Source organism: Orcinus orca, chromosome 10 (genome assembly GCF_937001465.1).
Source record: "Orcinus orca chromosome 10, mOrcOrc1.1, whole genome shotgun sequence".
Lineage (NCBI taxonomy): Eukaryota > Metazoa > Chordata > Mammalia > Artiodactyla > Delphinidae > Orcinus > Orcinus orca.
In genome coordinates, this window is record NC_064568.1 from 69,553,802 (window position 1) to 69,572,659 (window position 18,858).

Here is an 18,858-nt window from a genome sequence, read left to right on the forward strand (position 1 = left end):
GTGCTGTTCTAAGCATTTTAAATGTATTGATTCATTTATTCTTCAAAACAACCCTATGAGGAAGGGGCTGTCATCACACCCACTTTACAGACAAGGACACTGAGGTGTAGAATGCTTTTAGTTAAGGCTGCACACTTAGAAGCCAGTATTTGAATCCAAGCGGTGTGGTGTCAGATTATGCTATAACACAGGAGATTCTACTTTGTGTCCCAAAGTGTGTGTTTGAGCCTTGGCCCCCAACCCACAGGCACATGCACACACATGCACACACAGCACCACTTAGGTGTGCACCATTATCTATTTGGCTCCCAGCCCAGAAAATGCCTGACCCTGAATGCTAGGGGTCTATATCCCGTTTATTTTGGGGCCAACAGTCCCCAAATTGTCCCAGAACCTCATGCTTTCTCTCTTCTTCTCTGGTATCACACCTGCTCCCATGAAACTATTTGCAATTCATTCTCACAAACACATAAGTGACTGAGAAGAGCTTAAAATACTACCCTGTCCTGAATAGTCCCCGAAAGCCAACCCTACGGATGCTCCGCCTGGACCACACATGCTCTTACTCTAACATCATCCATAGCTCTCCATTTATCTCAGAACAAAACCCAAACCCTAGCCTAGCATTCAAAGCACTGAATCCAAACCAACTCTTCAGCCTTATCTCCTACTTCATACAACCAATGTGTGTCCATTTTCTAAGGCACGTAGTTCAAATAAATAGAAATACTTGTCCAGTTTAGCAAGGAAGTGCAGAAGAGAGAGAACTTTGGGAGTTTTCAGGAAAAATGTGTCCCCACAGATGGAGAGTGGAGCTGAGAAGTGTTGGCAGAGGGTGTACTTGGCAAGAAGGACATGGGCAGTGAGCAGGATGGGGTAATGGAGCCAAAGGAGGCTTGTCTTTCTCCCCACATGTCCTGTGCCCCGAGGCTGAAAACTAGAAACGATGATGATAATAACGATAGTGATGATGAAAGGAAGGACTAATGTTTATAGTCAATAAAACAGCCAGGCACTGTTCTGAGCATGTAGGTATATTGATGTATTTGATCCTCTCAATAACACTGGAAGGTTGCTACTACTGTCCCCATTTTATGGATGAGAAAACGGAGGCACACGTGGGTAATAAACTCAACTTCTCTGGCTCCTCTGATCAACTCTGGTCTCTGTTAGATTCCCATTTGACTCTCCTCCTCTCCCAAGTCATCTCTTTCTGTTTTTATTCCTCAATCAAGGTTTGTATCTGGGCCTCTCACTCTGCCTCCTGTTCCTGGCCTCCTTCTATTTCTGTCTGCCTACCCCCCACCCCGCCACCAGCTGTTTAGTACGAGCACACACACTTCCCACTCCAATCACTCATCAACCATCAAAGTCAAAAAGGGAAACTGGCACTGTGACCAAGCACTGTGCCATCAGTGATGTGCTAACACCTCACCCTGGAGGAGGCTGCTGGAGAGAGGGCTGGGGGACAGGGATGCCTGGGGCTGGGGAAGTCAGGGTGGGAGGGTGGTACCCTGGTGGGCATAGAGTATCTTCCTTAATCCTGTTTGTCCTGAATGGGCTTTGGTGTGAAAGATGCATGGATTTAACCTCAGCTCTCCAGGAAGGTCTGGAAAATGGTCTGGATCTGGATTCTTTATTTCTGGATGCCTCTCAGATTGAGACAGGGCGACACAGGGTCCATCAAGTTCCAGGTCCAGGCCCCCTAAGGATGAGGCTCCTTCCAGAGCTGGGAGGCAGGGACAGCCCAGGGAGGGCTGCAGCAAGAGGGAGCAGGCAGGCAGAGACCAGGGAGGCATGTGTCTGATACAAAGAGGGATTCCACAGAGGAGCTGGAGGAGTCACTGAGAGCCCGGGCAGCTTCAGCTTCAGTCCTTCCCACTGCACTTTAAACCCACTCCTTTCCATCTGTCCTCAAGAGGGCGGGGCACAGTGTGTCTCCCAGTGACGGGGGGCCGGGGGGGGCAGTGATCAAAGCAGCTCTTCTGTACGCTTGGAAAGGGTGGAGACTGTACTTGGAAGTCACTGCTGTGCTGATGAACCGAGGTGAAGGTGTGTGAAGTGCTCACCCTTTTGTCTTGTCAATGGATTCTTTATCATCTGTATTAGGGTCTCCTAGCAAGGCCAAATTAGCAGAGAAAATTTTCAAATTAGCCCAAAGACTTAGCACAAGTGCAACTGGGTCCAGATCTGCACATTTTGGTAAGGTAGTAAGTCCAACAGCCATGGGTCAAATAAACATCCTACAAACATGAAGCTGGTTGATGGACAACCTCCAGATAATGAATGTACTTTTGGACAATGATTTTTACTGACTCTCAAAGATCAGAAATTGTGACAGGAACAGACTTTGGCAAAAAGTATAAATATAGCAAACATGTACACAGAAATCAGATTATGATGAAATCCAAGGATGGGGGATGGGATTTTAATTATTTTCGTGGTAATGAATCCAGTAGGAGGTGGGGAGGCTTCCAGGTTCCTGGACTTCTGGTCTCAGGCTTTGTCCTGTGATTCTAATTCATTTTCTTTGATTTCCTCTGTGTAAGCTGGAATGCTCTGGGAGGCCTTCTTCAGGACCACATGAAAGCTTTAGGACATTTATAAGTAGAGTTAAAATCCCAGATTGTTTTCCCAAATTTTGGTTCTGTACATTGAGATGGCTAAGTGAGGTGGCAGGGCCCAGCGTGGAGGGGACTTGCCCTGCCCCCCCAACTCCCAGGGCAAATTCACTGCTATTGCCTTTGCTATCAGGACTTCTGAATCCTGGAGGATAAAGCTCCTCTCCCTTCCCAGCTTCCTCCCCACAAGGCATGAAGGGGCTGCACCCTGGGAGAGCTTTCTGCCAGCCCCCAATGTGCCGCCTCCTGTCCCTACCCCCAGCAGGTGAGTACTAGGAAGAAACTGAAGAATTCTAACAGCCCGGTCTGTAAAATGTGTTGGGGGCTATTTCTACTGGAAAATCGCCTCCTATTTGGAATTTCCTTCTTTGGGGAATCTTCTTTTGGTAAGAAATGTCTTCCTTCGTGGGGAATCCCAATCTACTGAGAACTCTTTTACTTGGGGCATCTCTACCAATGGAGAAGTTGGTAGAGGAATTGATACTCAAGGAAAACCCCTTTCTTGGTTTCTTGGTGGGCAGTCCTCGAGTCTGGGCTGGGTAAGCTGGGGGACTGGAGTGGGAAGGGCCAGAGAGAGGCTTCTGGATGGAAGAGGTCAGGGTTCCTGGTGTTTAGTCCAAAGGTTGGATGGTCATTTATTACTTCCGTTAGGACCATGTTAATATGTTTTAAGAAACTGTACTGGGAGGCAGGATAGGTGAGCTTGGTGGATAGTGAAAAGACCCCATAGGGTTTTGTAGCCCACCTCTCCCTCTTCCTCCTTCCTCTAGTCTCCCCACTCCCCTCCTCCAGGGCAGGGGTTCCCAACTAGTGGTGATTTGTCCCCACTGGGGACATTTGGCACTCAATACGTAGAGACATTTTTGGTTGTCACAACTGGGAGAGTGGGTGCTGGTGGCACCTGATGTGTAGACACAGGACATAACTGTGTAGACACAGGACAGCCCCCATAACTGTGACTTATCAGGCCTAGAATGTCAATGGTGCCAAGGCTGAGAGTTCCCAGGCAAGGGCAATGGAGTCCACTCTGTGGAATTGTGGGTAGACCCAGGGATCAAGTCCTGGTGAGGGGGCCATCTGTGGCTCTTGGCTTGGTGGGCAAAGAAAAAGCCATTCTGTTCTATTCCAAAGATCCGAAAACTTCAGAGGGTGATGGGGGGCCATGGGAATGGGGGTATCTGCAGAGAGCAGTTAGGTGGTCAGAGTTGGCTTGGTCTCAGGTGGAGGAAAAAAGGGTTGAAGTGATATGAACTCTCCCCACTCCCCAGAAGGGATGAATCTGGACAGTGTGGCCTGTCCTTCCAGAACAGGGAGGATGGGGAAGGGGTTGGGAAAGGGGGGCACAATGCTGGTCACACTGCTATTGTCTGGGTTTCTCTCTCCATAGCTGATCTCAGGGCCAGCGTTGCTGTAGCCCATTACAGCCCTAACCAGAGACAAATACAGTAGCGTTAATTTAATTTTATTTACATTTCAGAGTCATTTAGAGGGAATAAATTGAACCGAAGTTGATTGAAAGTGTCCTACAGGATAGGCCCTGAGCTTCCTTGGGCTGCCAGGCCTTGATGAATGATGGCAGCAGCTTCTGCCCAGAGCACCAGTCTCCCTGGAAGGCTGGGCAAGGGTTGGAGGAACCAGTGGGAGCAGTCCGCTCCCTCCCGAAGCCAGTGGGTAGCGCCCCACTCCTCCCCACTTCGCTGCCCTCCACCAGCTCCTTAAACAATTTGCCCTTTCTCCTCTCCAGTTTTCCTCACAGGCCTAGGATGCCTTCCTCCCGCAAATCCATCCTTTAATTTGGATTCAACTACAGCATGCATTCATTGAGCTCTGACACTTTGCTAAATTCTAGGGATTGGAGGTGAACAAGCCACCTTTGTGGACTTTGGAGTCAGGGCTCAACTTCCAGTTGTACCCATTAAGAGTTTTGTTTGTTTGTTTTTTGATTACTTATTTTTGGCTGTGTTGGGTCTTCGTTGCTGCATGCGGGCTTTCTCTAGTCGTGGCGAGTGGGGGCTACTCTTCGTTGCGGTGCACGGTCTCCAGCGCTCGGGCTTCAGTAGTTGCAGCATGAGGGCTCAGTAGTTGTGGCACTCAGGCTCAGTAGTTGTGGCTTGCGGGCTCTAGAGAGCAGGCTCAGTAGTTGTGGCGCACAGGCTTAGCTGCTCCACGGCATGTGGGATCTTCCCAGACCAGGGCTTGAACCAGTGTCCCCTGCATTGGCAGGCGTATTCTTAACCACTGTGCCAACAGGGAAGTCCCCCATTAAGAGTTTTTTGATCAGGACAAGTTATTTATCCTCTCTGGGTCTCAGTTTCTTCATCTTTAAAGTGAGACTAAAGCAGGGAAAACAAAAGTGCTATTTTTAAAAAAGCTAATACAGTCTCTTCTACCTCCTGAGTAGGTGGTTCTTTCATTCAGGAAAACACCTTGATGAGTCTCAGGTGATTTTGGCAGGAAAGAGGAGGTGCCCTGGGCCGCCCCGGGTGAGGAGCCCTAGGCTAAGGGGAACTAAACTGTTTTGCATAACAATGTAGTGGGGGGCAGGAGGCCTGGAAAGGGGAAAGAGAAAAGCCAGAAGGGTCTGGAGCCAATAATGCAAACTGGCTGAATGCAGAGACTTTTATTAAAAACACGCCCCTGGGCTTCCCTGGTGGCTCAGCGGTTGGGAGTCCGCCTGCCGATGCAGGGGACGTGGGTTCGTGCCCCGGTCTGGGGTGATCCCACGTGCCGCGGAGCGGCTGGGCCCGTGAGCCATGGCCGCTGGGCCTGCGCGTCCGGAGCCTGTGCTCCACGGTGGGAGAGGCCGCTGCAGTGAGAGGCCCGCGTACCGCCAAAAAATACAAAATAAAAAAAATAAAAACACGTCCCTCGGGCTTCCCTGGTGGCACAGTGGTTAAGAATCCGCCTGCCAATGCAGGAGACACGGGTTTGAGCCCTGGTCTGGGAAAATCCCACATGCCACGGAGCAACTAAGCCCGTGAGCCACAACTACTGAGCCTGCATGCTACAACTACTGAAGCCTGCGCGCCTAGAGCCCGTGCTCCACAACAAAAGAAGCCACTGCAATGAGAAGCCCGCGCACCGCAACAAAGAGTAGTTTCTACTCACCGCAACTAGAGAAAGCCCGTGCACAGCAGCTAAGACCCAACACAGCCAAAAATAAATAAATAAAATTTTAAAAAGGGAACAATAAGGTATTAAAAAATTTTTTTTAAAACCACGTCCCTTGTCCTGCCTTAGGGACATAGAGGTGGAGCTGGAAGTGGCTACCCTGGTCCCTGGGTCCCATAGTCTGGGGTTCATCACAGTCCTTCCTTACACCCAGGCTACTTCATCCATGTATGTTACTTTCCTATCTCATGTAGGATTTGGAGTTTGGGATCCTTACCGGGCACAGGGAGCAATCACATGATGAAGGGACCTGGGAGGGACCCACGAAATGACAGAGAATGGCCAATGCAGTTCTAGGCCTTGTGGCACCTACTAAGGAACTTTCGGTTGTTTTCTATCCTGTGTTGTATTTACTCCCAATTGACTAAATCTTCAGTAAAAATCGACACTGTCGCAACGTGTTAGTGGCACTTCGAGGGGATGAAGGAAGACAGGTGGTGACCAGTGTGGGGCAGAGTGTTGCAATAAGAAGATAGTGGCCAAGGGACTTCCCTGGTGGTGCAGTGGTTAAGGCTCCGTGCTCCCAGTGCAGGGAGCCCTAGATCCCACATACATGCCACAACAAAGGAGCCCATGTGCCACAACAAAGGAGCCCACATGCCACAACTAAGGAGCCTGCCTGCTGCAACTAAGACCCAGCGCAACAAAATAAACAAATAAATATTAAAAAAAAAAAAAAAGATAGTGGCCAAGGAGTCCAGGGCCAACATTAAGAGCCACGTGAAAATAGAAATGGAGAGTGACACTCCCTGAGCGCCTGCTCTGGGGCAGTATTGTTCCAAGAAGAGGCAACACTCCTCTAAGGTGACAAAAGTCAGAATGGTGGTTACTTTTGTGGGGGACTGGCTAAGAGGGGCCTTCTGGGGTGCGAGAGATGTTCACTATCTTTATCTGGATGGTAGTTATGGAGGGGTGTTGGTGGGGGAGGGGTGTAAGTCAAACTGTACATTTAGGGTTTGTGCATTTTTTTGTATGTATATTACACTTCAATAAAAACAAACAAACATTAGGGAACAGCAAGAGTAACTTAAGTTACAGAGTTGTGCAACCCTCACCACCATCTTTGTGCCCATGTGCTCTCATTCCCACCCAGCCTCTGGCAACCACAAATCTACTTTCTTCCTCTATGTATTTGCCTTTTCTGGGCATTTCATATTAGCGGAGTCAATATGTGGACTTTTGCATCTTTCACTGAGCATAATGTTTTGGATGTTCATTCATGTTGTAGCAGGTATCCATGCTTCTTTCCTTTTGTTGCTGAATCATATTCTAATGGATGGATATATCATTAACCAATTAATGAATATTTGGGTTGTTTCCATTTTTGGCTATTATAAATACTGTTGCTATGAACACTTGTCTACTAGTCTTTGTGCAGACATATATTTTCATGTCTCTTGGTGGGTAGATTCTAGGAGCAGAATTGCTGGGTTGTATAATAAGCCTATGTTGAGCCTATTAAGAAAGTGCCAAACTGTTTTCTTTTTGGTTTTTTTTGGTTTGCTTTTTGCAGTACGCGGGCCACTCACTGTTGGGGCCTCTCCCATTGCGGAGCACAGGCTCCGGACGCGCAGGCTCAGCGGCCATGGCTCACGGGCCCAGCCGCTCAGCGGCATGTGGGATCTTCCCAGACCGGGGCACGAACCCGTGTCCCCTGCATCGGCAGGCAGACTCTCAACCACTGCGACACCAGGGAAGCCCTGCCAAACTGTTTTCCAAAGTGGCTGACCCATTTTACATTCCTTCCAGCAATCTCTGTGGGTTCCGGTTTTCCCAATGCAGGAAGATCCCACATCCTCGCCAGGACCTACTAATGTCTGTCTTTTTGCTTATAGTCATTCCAGTGCTTGTGAGTGGTATCTCATTGTGGTTTTAATTTGCATTTCCCTAGTGACTAATGATGTTGAATATCTTTTCATATGCTTATTATCTATTCATGTATCTCCTCTGGTGAAATGTCTATTCAAATCCTTCATCCATTTTTAAATTGGATGGTTTGTCTTTTTATTATTGTTTCAAGAATTCTTTACATATTCTGGATTCCAGTCCTTTAGCAAATATATGATTTGCAAATATTTTCTCCCGGTCTGTGGCTTGTCTTCACGTTTTTGATGGTAACTTTTAAAGCACAAGTTTTTCTGGACTGCTCTGAAATGAAGGTGAAATAAACTGCCGTCGTGTTTAAGACATTATTATCTGGGTTTTATGTTATAAGCAGAAAAATAACTGATGCAAGTCCCTTTCCCTTCTCCAGGCAGCACGTCCCATAGGCCATACAGTGTGTGCAGTGTGCTACAGGAGCATGAAAGAGAAAGTGCAGACTTCTAAGTGGAATGAAGCTTCTTGGGGTAGTTGGCATTTGAGTTAGGGGATGAGTCAGAAAGTTCTTCCTTAGATATCTCATCTGTCAGCTGTGTCTTTAGAGGGTTCATGCTCTCTCAGTCTGGCCAAACTTAGTTCCTTCACCAGGTTTTAAAACAAATTCTATCAGTCTCTGATTCTATGGAAAAAATTTGAGGAGTAGACTCCAAGTGCTTTCCTAGAGGAAGAACTCCCACCTCACAGCACGGAGCTTCATAAACTTCCATTAAATCAGACAATTCTTCCCCAAAGTTCCTCTCTGGCTGAGCTCCCAATCTGGAAACCTCTCCCCGCTGCATTGCAGAGTGGATCAGTTTGTCCCAGCTGCCACCGCTAACTTTACTTCTTCCCACCCATCACAGCCCAGGTCCTACCTCATGGATGCTACATCACTCTGTTCAGGTACCAGAGTGAGTGTGAGGCACCTTCCACCTGCCAGACCTTCTGATATTTGAGGGAGCTCTCAGAATCCAGAGCATCTTTTCTTCTACCTTCCAAACATACCTTTGCTGAATGCCTGCCAGGTACCATGCTCTGTGCCAAGTGTTTTAACTATATCATGTCATTTAATCCTCATAGCAGGCTTTGGTCTCGGTGACCTATTGCAGAGGGGAGGTAACCAAGACTCTAAAAGGATAAATAGCTCTATCTAGGCCTCCAGTCAGTAGAGGATGGAGCCAGGAGGTCAACCCAGCTCTGTTGGGCTTCAAAGGCCATAATCTTCTCTTGGCCACTACATATCAACCACCTTTGGAAGCTTCTGTTGTGCCCTGGTCTGTAGACTCAGAACCACCTTTAATTCCGCTAGGCCCTTATCATGCCTCTTTGCCAGGCCCCGGGAGTACTCAGCTTGGAGTCCACTAACCTGAACACCCCTCCCCACTCCATAGCCTAGGGGCTTCCTGAAGCTGTGTCACCTGATTAGAACAAGAGCCCCCACCACCACCACCACCACCAAGGGCAGGCTCTGGGGTGCTTCCTTTCTCTGAATCCCTCATAGCCCCTGGAAAGACTTTTCTTCCATTTTGGGATTTTTTTTTTTTTTTTTTAGGTGAAACATTCATACAGAAAAGTGCACAAATCACACATACGCAGTTCCTGAATTTGAACAAACTGAATGCATCCATGTAACCAGTACCCAGGTCAAGAAATAATATATTACCTATTCCTAGCCCCCAGAAGTCCCTCCAGTGCTCCCTTCCAATAATTCCCTGTCCCCTGCAAGGGTAACAGTTCCCCTAACTCTGGACAGCATAGATCAGTTATGTCTGTTTTTGACCTTTACATAAATGGAATCACATAGCAGGTATTTTGTGTCTGACTTCTTTCGCTCAACATTAGTTTTATATGAATTGTTCATGTTGTCATGTGTAGCAGTAGTTTGTTTGTTCATTCTCATTCTGAGAAGATTTGGGAGGAGGTGGAAATTATATATCATGCACTGTGGAATCAGAGACATGGTCTGGAATCCTGGCTCTACCACTTAAAAATTAAGTCCTCGGGCAGCTAATTTAGCCTTGAGAACTTTGGTTTCCTCATCTGCAGGATGAAGAAGGTAAACTTTCTCTTGCATGGTAGCTGTAAGGTTTACATTTACTACAATAACCAATGTATGTAAAGCATCTACCGCAGTTACCGGTATGTAGAAGTTATTCAAAAAAATGGTAGCATTACTGTTTATCAATGACTTATTTGCTAAATGATCTCTGAGAAGGAAACAGAACCACGATGGCTTTGAACTCCCAATGTTCACATCCACATCTAGGTGCACATGTGCACACACACACACACCCAGGTTCACACCTGTGTACATACCTGTACCTGTGTTTATATACACACATGCCTACCAGTATGAGCAGTATGCAGATTTTTCCTTCCAGCAGCTCTTTGAAGAAAGATACACCAGATGGGATTGGGTCTGCTACACGACTGAGCAGCCCACACATCAGAAAGTCATAATCAATGAATCCATCATGGGGTGCAGCCCTGGCGAGGGCATGGCTCCTTGTCCTGCCTGATGGGCCGTGGAGGAATTCGTCCTCCTCCAGAGCAGACAGCAGACATAGGTGGGCAGTTGCCAGATAGTGGAGCCAAGAGAACAGATGGCAGTTGCACAGCCTCCTCCTAACCCCATTCCCTGGCTGCTGGGAAGAAGCCCAGGCAGCAGGGATCTGGTGGATACCTCTCTCCCTTCACTAGGCTGGCCTGTACTCTGTCCTCTTAATGGGCTTTGGAGTAACACAGACCAAGCCACAATCCTGCCCCAGTGCATCACCTACTAGCTGGGTAACTTCGGACAGGATGAAGAGCCTCTGAGTGCCCTTAACAGAACCCTAATTCTCTATTCCTATAGTAATCTTATCTCTGCTCCCTAACTCCTACTCAGAAGGCAACTAGCCTTATTGGATTAATCACAGCCTTAGGAAGAAAACTCTGGATAATTTTACCAAATATCACACCCTCCAAATCTACCTACACACACAGTCCCCAGCTATCGCAGACACTGTAGGTGCCCCCTCCACATCCCTTGGGACTGACCACTTCAGAATGATCCCATTAACTTCCAATGGCCAGTCTCTGCACCTCTTTGTCTGAAGGCTTTCTCTGAAACAAGGAAAGGGTGCTTTGCCAGCACAAGGCAGGCCAAAGTGCTGCGAGAGAAGCGGTTGTATAAATACCCAGTCTCCCCTCCCTCAGGTGGAATACCATTAAGGTGTGATTTTGCCCAGTCCTCACAGGACTAGTCACTGAGCTCTAGCCACTCCCAGTGATAGCTGGCTTGATGACACACCTTTTATTGGTCACTTCACCACACCTAGAATTGTTCTCTGCGCCTCCCAATCTTTGTATCCATGTCAGCTTTTGTTGGGGGGAAGGAATCCAGTCTAAGACACCAGCCTTAGCCTTTGAACCCCATCCTGGACATCTAAGCCTCTTCCCCAGTCCTAACTGTTTCCCTGAGCCACCAACTCTGCTTGGCATTCTAAATGCCTATCCCTCACTCCCCAGCCCAGTCCCTGCAACACTGGCTTCCCCCCTAATTTCAACCTAACAATTAATTTTAACCCTTTTCCCTAGCCACTCTGCCTTCCTCAAATACCCTTGGTTCTTCCCATTGGGTCAGTTCTTGGAGCCCAGCCTGGCCGCATGTGGTGCTATTCTCTCCTAGATGCTGTGTCTGCAAACTTGAGCAAGGGACTTGATGGGGAACTACAGGTCAGTCCCTGGGGGCTGACAGAGCTATAAGGCCACTGCTTCTGGCTGTTTTTCCACCTCTAGACAGGAAATCAGGAAGGCTGAGGTCAGTCCTGGACGACTCACTTCAGGGAGCTCAGGGCTGGCAGCAAGCCTGAGCAGCTAGCTGACCCATGGAGGCAGAGCTGAGCCTGCCTGAGATGAGGTGGAATTAGGGGCTGAGAGGATGGGGTTCCCCTCAGTGCTTGCCTGCCAACTCCTGCAATTTCCTGTCTTTCTCCCTTTAATTCTTTTCTCCCTTTAATTCCTTTTCTTTCTAACCTATAAGCAGCAACTAGAGGCCTTAAGAAATAGCACCCATGCTGGCAATTCAAACATCAGCCAGAGTTATTTCACATAGTTCCCCTGAATTTTTAGATTCTTGAAAACCAAAAGCCTAGTTAAGAAACAAATAACAGAGAAATAATTTGTAGTACATATGATGAAAGGTTAATATTCTCAATATCAACAAAAATATCTTAAAGGAGAAAAAAAACCCTTATAGAAAAATTGACAAAGGCTATAAACAGATAATGCACACAAAAATAAATCCAAATTAAAATTCAACTATTTTTATATCTTATCATATATAAAAACATGATAGGATATAAAAGTAATCTGGTCCTCATTAATAATCAAAAAGTGCAAATAAAACATCCATTGGGTGTCATTTTTCACCTTTGACCTTGGCAATGATTAAAAAGATTAATGCTATCCCAGTACTACAGAGGTGTGGGGAAATCTGGCTTCCCATTCACTGATGGAGGGAATGTAAATTGGTACAACATTTCTGGAGGGAAATTTGGCCAAATGTAACAAGTGTTAAATGGTATTGCAATTCTTTTTCTAAAAAATTTATCCCAGATATTAATAGGACTAATGAGGGAAGATTCGTTGTAAAATTTTTATAAAAGTGGAAAGCTGGACCTAGCTGTCCTTCAAAACTTTTTTTTTTTTTGGCCATGCTGCATGGCTTGCAGGATCTTAGTTCCCTGATCAGGGATTGACCAGGGATTGAACCTGGCTCTGGCAATGAAAGTACCAAGCCCTAACCACTGGACTGCCAGGGAATTCCCTCAAGACTTTTTTTTTTTTTTAAATATTTATTTATTTTGGCTGTACCGGGTCTTAGTTGCAGCTCACTAGATCTTCGTTGCAGCATACGGGCTTCTTAGTTGCAGGTATGTGGACTCTTAGTTGCGGCATACATGCAGGATCTAGTTCCCGACCACGGATAGAACCTGGGTCCCCTGCATTGGGAGCATGGAGTCTTACCCACTGGACCAGAGGGGAATTCCTTTTTTTTTTTCTGATATGGACTATTTTTAAAGTCTTTATTGAATTTGTTATAATATTGCTTCTGTTTTATGTTTTGTTTTTCTGGCCAAGAGGTATATGGAATCTTAGCTCCTGTAGCTCCCCGACCAGGGATCCAACTCATACTCCCTGCATTGGAAGGCAAAGTCTTAACCACTGGACTGCCAGGGAAGTCCCAAGACATTTTAAAAAACTTTTAAATTGCCTGCCTTCACCACTAGAGTAGGGAAGCTTATGTGTCTCATACACTGCTATATCCTCAATGCCCCAAACAGTGCCTAACACAGAGTAGGGGCTCAATTGTCTGCTGAATGAATAAATGAATGAATGATAAGACAAATGAATCAAGAGGGAATTCATTAAATGGTTCACCCATGTATAGTGGTCAGCAGCCATTAAAAAGAAGTGAATAATAACAGTGAATGTTTATTGAGCTTGTACCCTAGGCTACACACTATGCTAAGATTTCCTCATGGATTATATAATTTCTCACAATAAACCTATGACATAGGTAGATACTATAATGTATAGTCAGGACTTTTCTCATTGAAACATACTGAAACCTAACTCAAATTATGTTAGGGGGAAGAAAAGGAATTTTTTGGTCCATGTAACTGGAAAGTCCAGAGGGTTGCTCCAGCTTCAGACGTGGCTGGATTCAAGGACTCAAACAAATGTCTTTTTTTTTCTTGGTTACGCATAGTCAAAATATTTAATTTTTCACTTCTCAGTCAAACAATGTCTTGATGATTTAGTTTTTCTCTCTTTCCATCTCTCTTCTTTCTTCTTCGTTGTCTTGGTCCCTTGGCAGCCTAGTTCCGCATGGAGGGTCCCTGGTAGCTCTGGGTTACATGGGCCCAAGGACACTTGCTATCAGAAGGCAAAGCTAGCAAGTCAGGCCAGGGATGGCCCTGGCTCTCCTTGAGCCATTCTGAATTCTTATGGCCAGAGGTTAGGGCTCCCTGACTAAAACTAGTTAGTGTGTGCATCTCTGAGAAGGCCTGGGAACAGGAAAAGTGGGACCACCAAAGAGAAACTAGGCAGATGAAAAGCACTGCACATTACAGATGCCTCCTGTAACAGATGAGGAAACTGAGGCACAGACAGGCTAAATAACTCCCCTAAAGACTCAGAGGTAGTAGGTGGTAGGAGGCTGATTCACACTCAGGCAGCTTGACTTTGGAGCCCATGATTTTAGTGTGATGTTTAATTTTATGTGTCAACTTGACCTGGCTGTGGAGTGCCCAGATATTTGGTTAGACATTGTGGGTGTGTCTGTGAGGGTGTTTCTGGATGAGATTAACATTTGAATCAGTAGACTGAGTAGGGCAGATTGCCCTCCCCAACATGGGCAGGCCCAGTCAACCTGTTAAAGGCCTGAGTAGGTCAAACGGTTGAGCAGGAGAGAATTTGCTCTCTGATGGTCTCTGAACCAAGACATAAGTTTTCTTCAGGTTTGGACTGGAACTTATACCGTTGGCTTTCCTGGTTCTCAGGCCTTAGGACTGCAGATCCTGAGACTTCTTAGCCACTGTAATTGCATAAGCCAATGCCTTATAACAACCCCCTTTTTACATATATGGTAAATATAAGTAAATGAATAAATAAAATTAATATATTGGTTACACTTTATATATATAATAAATAAAATCTCATATATATGGCTATTATATACATTTTTATATATGGTTTCATATATATACTAGTCATTAGGAGATAGGAGATATGTATATGTTTATATATAACACTATATATATGTATGTACACATGTACATACATATATATACAGATCATATGTATCTCTGGAGAACCCTAATACATTTAGCTACAAGACAATATTGCAAAGCTATATGCATAGATATGGAAGATGTTCAAGACATATTTCTAAGTTAAAAATAATCAGCTAGAATATACTATGTGTTGAATGACCCCATTAATATAATCACATATAAATGAAGAGCCTGGAGAGGTATACACTGAAGTGTTAACACAGGGTATATCTGGGGAGGGGGATGGTATTAAGGAGAACTTCTCCTTTCTCATTATTTGAATTTTTTTTCCCCACAAAGGTCAAGTATTTCTGGGAAAAACAATATTTCCATTCTTAAAAAGAAATTTTAAGAGTCAGTAAAATCAAATTTCACACCAAGATGGGTGTGAGCAGCAGGGAAATCAGCTATTGCTTCACGAACAGAACACAGGATGTGAAATGGCAGCATAATCTCTGCTCTTCCCCTCTCCTCCCATTGCAATCTTCATTTTATTTAATTTATTTTTAGTTTCCTGAGAAGGGCTGGAGACAGTATGCTCGGTTGCTCTTCTTTTCCCTTGGCTCTGAGAGTTTATCCATGCCAACTGGACTGTAAGTGACTAAAAAAATAAACTGCACATCAGAAAACTCAAGGGCCAGAAGGAACCTCAGGGAGGGGCTGCCTCAGTGATTTTAAAAAAATAAAATAAAAGATTTTTTATTTTCCTTTGGAAAACCATACTCAAGTCAGGGAGGAGAGCAGAAACCAGAATTCTTGCTCTGAGAACATGGCTTGCCAGTCACTCATCTAATCTAACCTGATCATTTTGCTTAAGGGTGTCAGGTCTCCTGCTCTTGGCCAGCTGTACCAAACGTTCCTGAGTCTATGCTTGGGTTGCATTTTTTCTGGATTTTCAGAGCCCAAGAAGCTCCTGAATTAGGCAACAAGTCATGTTGTAACTGTGCACGGTCTCTGCATCCTGCACAGGTGAAAGATGCCCCCCACTTTCTCTTTCCTGAAAGCCCAAGGCTCTTTTCTTTTTTAGGATTGTTGAAGAAACTGGCTCCCATTCTCTCCAGGGGTCCAGGATATTATAGAGTTCTCTGTTCCCCAGAGTGGGTCAGGGCCAAGGGATATAAGAAAGAGAGCAAGGGAAAAAAAGACAGTGGCAAGGCAAGGAGCCTAGTTAAGCTCTTAGAATTAGGGTTGAGATTAGGCTTAAAACCTAGGGTTAAATTTTACAGATAATATTAGGATTAGGATGAAGATTGAGGCTAGAGTTTGGATTGGACATTGGGAGTAATACCAGCTTAGAATGAATGTTAGTGATGAAAGGGTTTAAACTGGGAGTTAGAGAGAGTTGTGGGATAAGGATTAGAATCAGAGTTGGAGGACCATCTGCTTTGTCTCAGGTCTCTACATGTGCCTCCTTTTTGGTTGTGACTTTCAGGACTAAGGTCTTTGGACGCAGTATTACCAAGAAAGCAGCCCTTGTGAGCCCCTGCCCTTGAGCCACACCTGGCTCTTTCACAGCAGCTCTGGCTGCTGAAGCATTAATATTATCCTTTCCTAAACCCTACTGAGCATGTAGATGGCTCCTTTTGGGCCAGTGGTGATTGCAAACTACCCCCAAGAGTCACATCACAGGTTCATCTGGAACGTAATCCACAGCAGAAAATAGTCAAGACAATTATGACAAAAGTACTCCTGCCAATTACCCCCGCACTTTGGTCCCCTAATTTGATGATGCCCTGGAATTTTATGTCCTCTCTGAGTTTTTGGCCGAGTGGGCACGTTATAGGAACTGGTTCAAGGGCTCTTCAGACAGAAAACTTGGGAACTGAGAATGAAGAGTTAGCCAGCTAGGAAAGTAATGAGAAGAAGTAAATGAACACTGGGTCTCATTTCTTACAACTGCAGTGTGACAAAAAAGCTCACAGTGAGTTTCAGTGTCTTTAGGGAAGTTGGGTGGTGATGGAGATGTTCCCTCAGGATAGTCTGATTAGGATGCCAGCTCATATATGGGTCTCACATTGATTAACAAATTATTGTGCCTTTGTATTCATTCAACAAATATTTATTGAATGCCTACCAAATGTGCCCTAGGGATTATGTATATAGCAGTAAACAGACATAATCTTTGGAGAGGAGACACACAAATAAATATTTAATTATAAACTGTGATAGGTGCTGCAAAGAAAGAGTGCCATAGAAGATAAAAATGGGGCAACATAATTTTAATTGGGGTTGGGTGTCAGTGAAGTCTCCTCTGAGGAAGTGCCATTTAAATTTAGGCCTGAAATAGCTCAACTAGCAGTTCCTTTGCTGGAAAATTCTTGAACTTTTCCATTGTTCTATATGGGTTTGAATTTCAGGCTGTAATTTACTCCTGTTTTGGTCTGTGGTAGACACCTTTTGGAATCTTTGCCAAGAACATAACTGATCTTTGAGAACTGTAGGTTACAAGGATGGGTCTCTGGCAGCCATGTTTGCATTACAAAGCAAAGAGCCTTCGCTTCACAGTGCTCCACTGGCTAAAGGAGACTGTACCAGAAATAGACAATCTGACATGAGCTAGACCAATAAGGATCTTTCTCCTGGGAATTGGGATTCATAGATACTAATTAATCTTTGCTAGTTTTTTTGTTTTTTTTTTAAGATTTTTTTTTTGATGTGGACTATTTTTAAAGTCTTTATTGAATTTGTTACAATATTGCTTCTGTTTTATATTTTGGTTTTTTGGCGTGGAGGCATGTGGGATCTTAGCTCCCCGACCAGGGATCGAACCCGCACCCCCTGCATTGGAAGGTGAAGTCTCAACCACTTGACTGCCAGGGAAGTCCCTCTCTGCTAATTCTTGAAATGAGGATAGGTAAGCTTGGACAGCCATGTTCCACTATGTTCCTAGAGAAGCAGTGAAAACAGATCTGCAAAGAGGAATGAAGCAGCACTGTAGAGAGAAGAGCATGTGACCAGGGAGAAAAGAGATAATGAAGGAATAGCTACTTGGCTTCCTGCTGGTATTTCAGATCCTTGTTCCAGTCCTTCCTGAGATCTTGTTGATCTCTGTGCCCTTGGGCTCTATAAGATTATTCCTTAAAAAAATTTTTTTTGCCATGAAGAAGTTTCAGTGGGTTTCTGTACTTGCAGACAAAGGAGCCTTGACTAAGAGTGGGTTTTTGTTTTTGTTTTTGTTTCAGTATGTGGGCCTCTCATTGTTGTGGCCTCTCCCATTGTGGAGCACAGGCTCCGGACACGCAGGCTCAGTGGCCATGGCTCACGGGCCTAGCCGCTCCGCGGCATGTGGGATCTTCCCAGACCAGGGCATGAACCCGTGTCCCCTGCACTGGCAGGCGGACTCTCAACCACTGCGCCACCAGGGAAGCCCTAAGAGTGGGTTTTTATCAGATTAGCTCTTTCGTTCAACAAACATGGATTGAGTCTGTGTCAATCCCACTGAGATTGGTGGAGCCCACAAGTCCACAGAGCATGCACAAACAGAATGGTATGTACAGAAATAAAATAATAATATTTGGTAATAAAATTAATCTAAGTAACACCCTCTGAGTCTCTGCTATCCCCACTGGGTTGTGGGTACATTAACAGCTATTTCTAAGAGCCAGTTCTTTTGGAGCTAGGTTTTGTGAGGAGAGACAGACATGTAAATTTCCTGGTCCTATAATGGAGACTACATGGGCAGAGGGAGGAGGGACCAATTCTGCCTTGCAGAGTATGGGAGGCATAGAGGTAATAAATGCCTGAAGGGGCAGTAGGAGTGTGCTGGGTAGGACAGGAAGGGCAGAGGGGAATAGGAGGGACAAAGCCTTAGGAAATGCCTTGTACATACTGGGTACTTAATAAATGGTTGTTAAATTGAATAACTGGCAAACAGGTAGGCAAGCAGTTTGTAATATGACAATCATGTTTTATATAAAATTTTCCTTTTGGTTTTAGGGTTTCCTTTTCCACATACAAAAGAAAGTCATCAAGATGCCAATAGCAAGAGTCCCACTTAATCTGTTTGTTAAACTCAAAGCCTGTAAATCTTCTGTGAATGTGGCAATTTTATGTCAGTTTAAGTGGGGATTTAAGGAAATATGAGTCCAATGGGAGCTGGGTGTGCCATATGACTTCATCCATTCTATGGGCTTTCGACACAAATATTTATTGAAGGCTTGTGAAAATCAACAAAGCCGAAACTAAATATTACGCAAAATAAATCAGCATTCACGTTTGGAGGGTGCTTTGGCTTTAAGTGGTTTGATTTTTGCAATTACTGTCTTCATCAGCAGGAGCCTCTTTAGGAGGATGCTAAACTAAGTGTGATCCTTGCTCTTTATGAGGTAGGGGGTAGATGGGCCCCTAAGATCTCTCTTCAGGACTATTCACTGCTGTCTCTCTGA